General features: G+C 41.0%; 1 pseudogene; it reads left to right on the forward strand.

Moving 5' to 3' along the window:
* Nucleotides 1-2,511: 2,511 nt before the first annotated feature.
* LOC131751414 (microtubule-associated protein 1S-like) lies at nt 2,512-7,755 on the forward strand (annotated as a pseudogene).
* Nucleotides 7,756-8,083: the final 328 nt, after the last annotated feature.

Genomic DNA, 8,083 nt, shown 5'->3' on the forward strand with positions numbered 1-8,083 from the left:
CCAATATCAGGAATGGAAAAAGGTTAACTCACTATGGATCCTATAGAAACTTTAGAAATTAAAGATATTTGAACAACATCTTGCCAATAAATTTGACAATTTAGATAAAATGGACACATTTCTTGCAAAACACAATAAATAAAATTAACATAAGAAGAAATTTAAATCCTGAATTTTATATCTGTTAATGAAGTTGAATCCATAATTTAAAACCTTCCATAAAGAAATTTTTCAGCCCAGAAAGCTTTATTCATAAATTACCCCAAATGTTTAAGGCAGAAATAGCACTAATCTTGTACAAATTTCTCCAGTGGTATTTCTATATATTAGTAATGAACTATTTAAAATAAAGTTTAACATCTTTAAAATTGTAAGTTTAGTTTTTAAATGAAAAATTTAAATATCAAAGATCTAGGAATAAATCTATTCAATACATATAAGAATACAAAGGCTTACCACAATAAGAAACCTGCACACTGCAATGAAGAGTAGCCCCAGCTCGCAGCAACTAGAGAAAGCCCGTGCGCAACAGTGAAAGATCCAATGCAGCCAAAAATAAATAAATTTTTAAAAATAAATAAAATTTTTTTTAAAAGCAAAAAAAAAGAAGAGGGAACAACAGAAACAGAAACCCCATTGAAAATAAACTTGGAAAATTTGGAAATTGGAAAAGTAACATTTGCGCATTGTTCTTAAGGACAGAAATGTTCTCAATTTGCCCTGCCTTCTGCTTTTCCATTAGGACAGTGTCTACCAGCACCAACAATGCTGCTATATGCACTGGGCAAGCAGTGCTTTTCCACTTCCTCAGTAGTGGAGCAGGGGATGCTAAAGATTATGCAATAGAGAAACCATTATCAAAGCAAGATGACAAAAGATGAGATTACAATCTTAGAGGCCAAGAACCCAGAACTGGGAAGACAGACAAATGATGAGAATTAAGGAGCTCTCCACAGGCTTTTTCAAATGACAAGCTGATATTTTTCTACTCTGGGTATAAAATTGATATGTACTGATGGCTTGCCCACTAATCATAGGATGGTGAACTTGAAAAGGACATTAGATGTCATTTAGACCATTATCTCATTTCATTCAAAATACCTCTTCTCTTCTAAACCACATGACCCTCAGTTCTCCAAATTTGCATATTTAACATATAGTTTATATATTTGTGTGTGCAAGATGTTTCCTTCTAATGATTTTTATTAGACCTCAGTAGAATTACTCACTTTTAACTATATTGAGGCAATTAACCTAAGAAGGATTTGATACTGGTTAGAAAGAATATGTTTCTTCCAGTTGTTTGTTTCCCAGGGACACATACACACATGCAACCTTACCTTAGTGAAAGCTCAGTAACATAAGCCACACACCTCCATCAGGTAGGACAAAGTGAAGACAGCATTCTGAATTACAAAGCTGAGCAGTTTTGAAAATGGTTCCAACAAACTCTGCAATGAGATTGGGGCCAAAAAAAAAACCAAAATCAATTGCTGATTCTTTCATGAAAAAAAAGTATTAAAGTCTAATGATACTTAAAAAAAAAAGAATACAAAAGCTTAAAACATTAATGAGAGAAATTAAAGACCTAAATACATGGAGTAATAACTTGTGTTTATGGATAAAATTATTAAATATTACAATGATAGAATTTTTCCCTATATTGATCTATAGACTCCAGTAGGCTTTTTTTTTAGGAAATATAAAGCTGATCCTAAAATTCATATCAAAAAGCAGAGAATTGAGAATAGATATGGGAACCTTGATGAACAAAGTTGGAGGACTTAGACTACTAGATATCAAATCTTGCTAAAAGTAATAATAATCAAGAGTAGGATACTGGCCCAAGGATAGAGAACTAGGCCAATAAAGTAGGATGAGTAATTTAGAAACAGATCCACACATATTTGGTCAACTGATTAAAAACAAAATATTGCAATAGATGGTTTCAGGTCCAAATAGTGCTCAATCAACTAGCTACCCATGTGGGAAAAAATGGACATTGATCCCCACCTCATACAAGCCTCAAAAATCAAATGCAGGTGAAATAGAAAAAATAAAAACAATAAAACTTCTAGAAGATAATATAGGAGAGAAAATTTCTTTATGACCTTGTGGTAGGCAAAGATTTGTTAAACAAAGATTTCACAAGCAGAGAGCAAGCAGCAATTATCATAAAAGAAAAGTTTACTAAATTTAATTTAATTAAAATTAAGAGCTCCTCTTTTTAAAACTTATCATGATGATAATGAAAGACAATCCACAGAGTGGAGGAAGAAATTTGCTATATATTATATACAATAGATGACTCATCCAGATTATTTAATTAAGTCTGACAAATCAGTAAAAGACAGGACAATCTAATTAATACATAGGAAAAGTCTGTAACCAGAACTTCCCAAAGGAATATATCCAAATGACCAATAAACATTAAAGAAAGACACTCAAATTTTTAGTCATCAGGGAAATATAAATTAAAACATGATGAGATACTACTACACATTTACCAGAATGGCAAAAATTAAAAATCTGACAATGCCAAGAGTTGGTAAGAATGTAGAACAAATGGAACTTCTGTATTCTAATGGTGGGAGTTTAAATTTGCAAGACCACTTTGGAAAACTGTACACATAATCTATGACTCAGCAATTTCTCTCCTAGGTTTATTCCCAAGATAAATGCTTATGCATGTATACCAGAAGACATGTACCAGAATGTTCAGAGCATCATTGTTTGTAACAGCCCCAAGCAACTCAAATGCCACCAATGGATAAATAAATTTGGGTATATTTACACAAGGGAGCTATGCAACAATGAAAACTACTGTGATACCATAGATAAATCTCACAAACTATCGAGTAAAAGAAATTAGACACATAAGAGCACATGTATATGCACTTTGTGTGATTCCATTCAGAGTTAAAAAACAGTGAAAACTAAAGTGTGGTGATAGAAGTTAGATGAGCAATTCCCTTTTAAGTGGTAGTTATGGAGATGAGACCCAAAGGAAGTTCCTGGGATTCTGGTAATGTTCTGTGTCATGATCTGTGTGGTAGTTGGATGGGTATGTTACCTTCTGTAAAAATTCTTTGAGCTGGGGCTTCCCTGGTGGCGCAGTGGTTGAGGGTCTGCCTGCCGATGCAGGGGACGCGGGTTCGTGCCCCGGTCCGGGAGGATCCCACATGCCGCGGAGCGGCCAGGCCCGTGAGCCATGGCCGCTGAGCCTGCGCGTCCGGAGACTGTGCTCCGCAACGGGAGAGGCCACAACAGTGAGTGGCCTGCGTGGCGCAAAAAATAAATAAATAAATAAATTCTTTGAGCTGTATACTTATGACTTGTGCATTTTCTTGACTTAAAACTTAAAAAAAATATGTAGGCTATACTTCCTGATATCTTGTGTTAGCCATGCCTGCAGGGATACTCTTGACCTACTAACTTCTCTTAGTAATGGAAAATGTTTTAGTATTTCTATAAATAAACGAATGAGCTTGGCTAATGGATGGTTTGAGAATTTGTGTCATATATTAAGATTCTACTAAATCTATTTTATTAAAATATTTATCAGAGAAATAGCAGACATATTTAGTGAAATGCATTTTTTCAATAATAAAGGGGACAATTACTTTTAGTACATGAATTGCTCACTTATTTCCCGTAGTTCTGAACAGATTACTTCACATTTATTTCTTTTCAAATGCCTACAGGAAAATGCAATAATCATGACTCAACTATAAAATGATGTTTTTTTATCAGTTGTGGTTTAATGGCTGACCATCAGTTAGGCTTGGTGTCACAGTACACACCCATCCCCACATCTGAGCTCTGTGTCACGGTGACCCAAAGGACCAGATGTCTTCACTCTTGCATAAGCTGCACTCTGGATGAGCACCTGATACTATCATTTTGTTCAGGGAAGGTGGCCTCCAAATAATTAAATAATTATGTAATTGGTCTTTGTGAATAGTGTTTCCTTTAGGCAGTAAATAGGAAAAAGTGAAGAGGGAGGGGAGCTGAGTTTTGGCTGACTTTAGGAGGGAAGAAAATCCCAAAGCACATTTTTCCTTGGAGTAGAAATAATCTTCCATCCACAAGCTGCTTAATTACCGCCCCCCCCTTCATTCTAGAACCTCAGTCTAATTTAAACTTGGTGAATTTTGCAACAAGTCTCATCTAATCAGAATGGTCTCTCTAATTTAAGCTGCCTTACCTCCTGCGATTCAGGCTATTGTAGGCATTGCTCCAGTATCCTAAGAGAGACAAGATTCAATGCATGAGAATGTGGAGGAATGCAGTCGTTAATCCTTTTGCACCCCACCGTAAGAAAAGGTTGAGCAGTCAGAGATTAACTCTCCAAGATTATGTTTTGCTGTTCTTTTGGTGTGGGTCAATTTAGCAACTACTGTTTAGAATGCACTTGATGCTAAGACTTCCTTATACCACAATGTATTAATGTATATTTATTAAAAAATTCTAAGCTTTTTGTTTTAGTAAATATGTATGTATTTTGCTAGATGAGTGTTAACACATAATGGAGAATATTGCAGAAGAGTCAGCTAAAATATTCAGAATAATGAAATACTGTTTACAGTATTGTTCCTATTCTTGTCCATCCTTTGGAAAGATACACCCAGCAGTTGCACAGGAAAATTATTTTCTCAGATATAATGCTGTGATCAAAAGCATCCCCTCACAGGCTACACCTCATTGTCTTTGTCAATGAAATTGACATTGAGCTGTAGGGATAAAAATTTCTGTCTCTGATTCTAAGGCTAAACCTGCTACACATTCTTTTTCACCTAGAAGGCTATTGATAGGACTGCCCTGAGCTTCCTTCTCTTCCCTTAGGTATAATTAGGCACATACAATGGAAGAGGCTTAAATTGGGCTTTGATGCACCACACAACCTTTAAAATCAGCAGCTCCTCATTTTCCTCCAAGGGCTAATTTCATGGGGTAGAAACAGGGCTTATGAGTAAGTTAAGTTCACCTGTGAGAAAATGAAGTTGCATTTTTGCATATCTATGTTTTGACTTTAAATTTCCAACCTTCCCTTCTACACTTGGTAGGGAAGAGAGGCCACAGAAGAAAAGATAAGGGAAATATGGTTAATCTTTTTGAAAATAAAAAAATAATAATGAGCTAATAAAAGCAGTATGGTCATCTGCATTTTACACTCAGAGATTAAGTAACTTGCTGGTGGTCACACAGCTAACAGGTGGTGGAGCTGGGCTGCAAACCCAGGAAGATGAGCAGCAGACTATCTAGTCAGGACCCACTTACTCTACTGCTTGTGTAAAAGAAACAAGAGATGGATAGGAGATAACTGGATCAACGGTGATTTTAAAAATATGAGGACAACTAACATATTTGGAAACAGAGAGAAAGAAGTTAGAAATGATGGAAAATTGGGAAGGGGGATGGAGAATTAACGGAATAAGTTTCCCAGGAAACAGGAAGAAAAAGAATTAGAAGCAGGTGAGAAGAAAAGCACCTCTTCCCCTGGAACGGGACGGGGAGAAAAGAAACTCGTGAAGACAAAAGGGTTTGGAGTGATGAGAAATCATCATGCAAGGGTTTTTCTTAGAAGGCTTCTAATTTTACAATAAGGAAGGAGAGTGCAATCCTTTGACAGACGGGAAGGGTAGAGGGTGGGATTGAGGGTGACAGAGAGGTAGAGCAAAGAAATGCATTTGGGGCACAGGGAGAAATGAAGTCCTTGTGGGAGATGTGTTGGAGAACTGTAATTTTGTGGGTATAAATCGCTATTTTAAAAAATCTGAAATTCAAGTAATTTAACATTTTGAGATTAAGTTAAATGACTGAATTTTTGTGTGCACGAAGACCAAGCCGATATGCAGTCCACAGGTTTAGACACATCCCAGATTGTATGAACTTAATAAGCAGCCATATCAGGGTACCAGAAAGCTTCTACTGGAAGAATAAATTTTATTTTAGTTAGAAGACTTTCAAACATGGAAAGTATGAGTATCAAAATTGACAAGAGGTAATTCTAAATCAGATCTCCATCTATACACAGTGAAACTAAGGAAGAGGAAGACAGATTAGAAAAGCTTTCTTTAAACAAGAACATCTCATGTAAAGATTTCAGTCTCTGATCCCTTCCCCCAGGTAAAAGTCTTCAAAAAATTATTATATATGTATATATAATTATATAATTACAAGAGATAGCATCATCTGAAGATGAAATAGAAGAAAATGTCTGGATTGACATAACAGTCTCCTCGACATTCTACTTATAGGTAAAAAATCAGAATTCTTAACTGAAGCTTAAAATATTTTGCACAAAATAGTTGACACCTCAATGCGTGCGTGCTTGTTGCACTCTGTCTTTTAAGCCGGCAGTTTTCGAAGCCGCCCCTCACTCCTGCCCACCTCCAGGGAGGTGAAGAAGGACCCCGACCACAGGTGGTGCTGGGCTGCCTCCACTGTGGTTGGCAGCAAGAAGGCAAATACCCAGGTGGCTCCCAAGCCCCGCAGAGCACCCAGCACACCCCGCCCAGGTGTCCCGACAGTAGAGAATGCATCCCGAAGCCCCGCCCCCCCGCTTCCGGTGCGGAGACGCCGGACGACCCACCGTGGCCGGCCGCTTCCGGGATCCGCAATTGGTGGCCACGCCCAGCCAGGAGGGCAGACTGGAGCTGGGGCTGAGCCCGGCTGCGAGGAGGGTGGCAGCTTGGAGGAGAAACGCCTGCAGCTGCTTTTTGGCCGCCAGCACGCCCCAGCCATGCACACCCTCGCCCGTCGGAGCCCACCAGGGGCCAGCTGAGAACTGCGGGCCACTATCACTGAGCCCGCTGCGGGGTGGGGAGGCCAGGCCGGATTCCTCCCCCTCAGTGACCACGCTCTCGCTGCCCGCCGAGTTGGGCTCCCCACGCTCCACAGAGGTGGATGAATCCCTGTCCGTCTCTCTTGAGCAGGTGCTACCACTACCACCTGCCACCATGAGTGAAGCCGGGCTGAACCTCGCACTCTGCGGCCCTCGAGCGCGGCCCAGGGCCACCCCACAGGACGTGGCCCTGTGCCTGGTGTCACCCTGTGAGTTTCAGCAGCGGGAGGCTGTGCCCATGGCTCTGGCACACGTGTCCCCTGGCAGCGCCAACGACAGCAGCGCTCGGTCACAGGAGCTGGCGGGCACTCCAGGAGTCCAGGAGACATCAGCCACGTCTGTCAGCAAGTCCCTGCACACCCTGTCTTAACTCAGACCCCTTGCCTGCCGCTCCCAGCACCTTGGACTCAGATGAGGACACACTCCTGACCCTTCAAGATCGACCCATGTCTGCCCACGCAGCCTAGTATCTGCATGATGGACCCTTAGACGCTGCCTCCCGGCTGAGAGAGGGCCTCGGCCGGGCCTGGAAGCCACCCACCCACCCAAACCCTGGCACTGACACCCCCAAAGCCACTCCAGTGACCGCTGCCACAACCAAGGGGCTGGCCAGTGGGGACCAGGCCAGGTGGCCACTCAGCGCCCAGAGTGAGTCCAGTGACAAAGGAAGTCGGACACCCCTGTCCAGAAAGTCCTCAGTCCTCAAGACGACCACTCGAGGTCCATCCGGTAAGTACCTGGGGGCTGGAGTCCTGCAGCAGGTTCCCTGCTCACGTCCTCCTGTTCCCTCCTTGATCTGTGGTCTCAGCCACACCCACCACCCCTTCTGGGCCTCAGTTTCTCCTATAAAATGGAAGCTCTGGCCTCACTGCTTCAGCATTTGCCTTTCCAAGGTGCTGGAGCAGTAACATCAATGGAAACATAACGTGAGCACATCCATCATGGTGAATTTTCCAGCAGCCGCGTTAAGCAAAAAGGAACAGGTGAAATTGATTTTAATGTATTTTATGAAACCCATTTGTGTCGAGGATCTAAAGACCACCCCCAGGTTCCATGATTGACTAGGAGCACTGGGTGTGTGGTCATACTCATAGCTAAATTTATCACAACAAAAGGATACTTAGCAGGATTAGCAAAGGAAAAAGGCTTGGGGAGAAGCCCCTGGGGGGAACCAGGCACAAGCTTCTGGAGCCTTCTCTCAGTGGAGTCACATACCACGGGCTTGATTCTCTGACA

Source organism: Kogia breviceps, chromosome 1 (assembly GCF_026419965.1).
Source record: "Kogia breviceps isolate mKogBre1 chromosome 1, mKogBre1 haplotype 1, whole genome shotgun sequence".
NCBI classification, from domain to species: Eukaryota; Metazoa; Chordata; class Mammalia; order Artiodactyla; family Physeteridae; genus Kogia; species Kogia breviceps.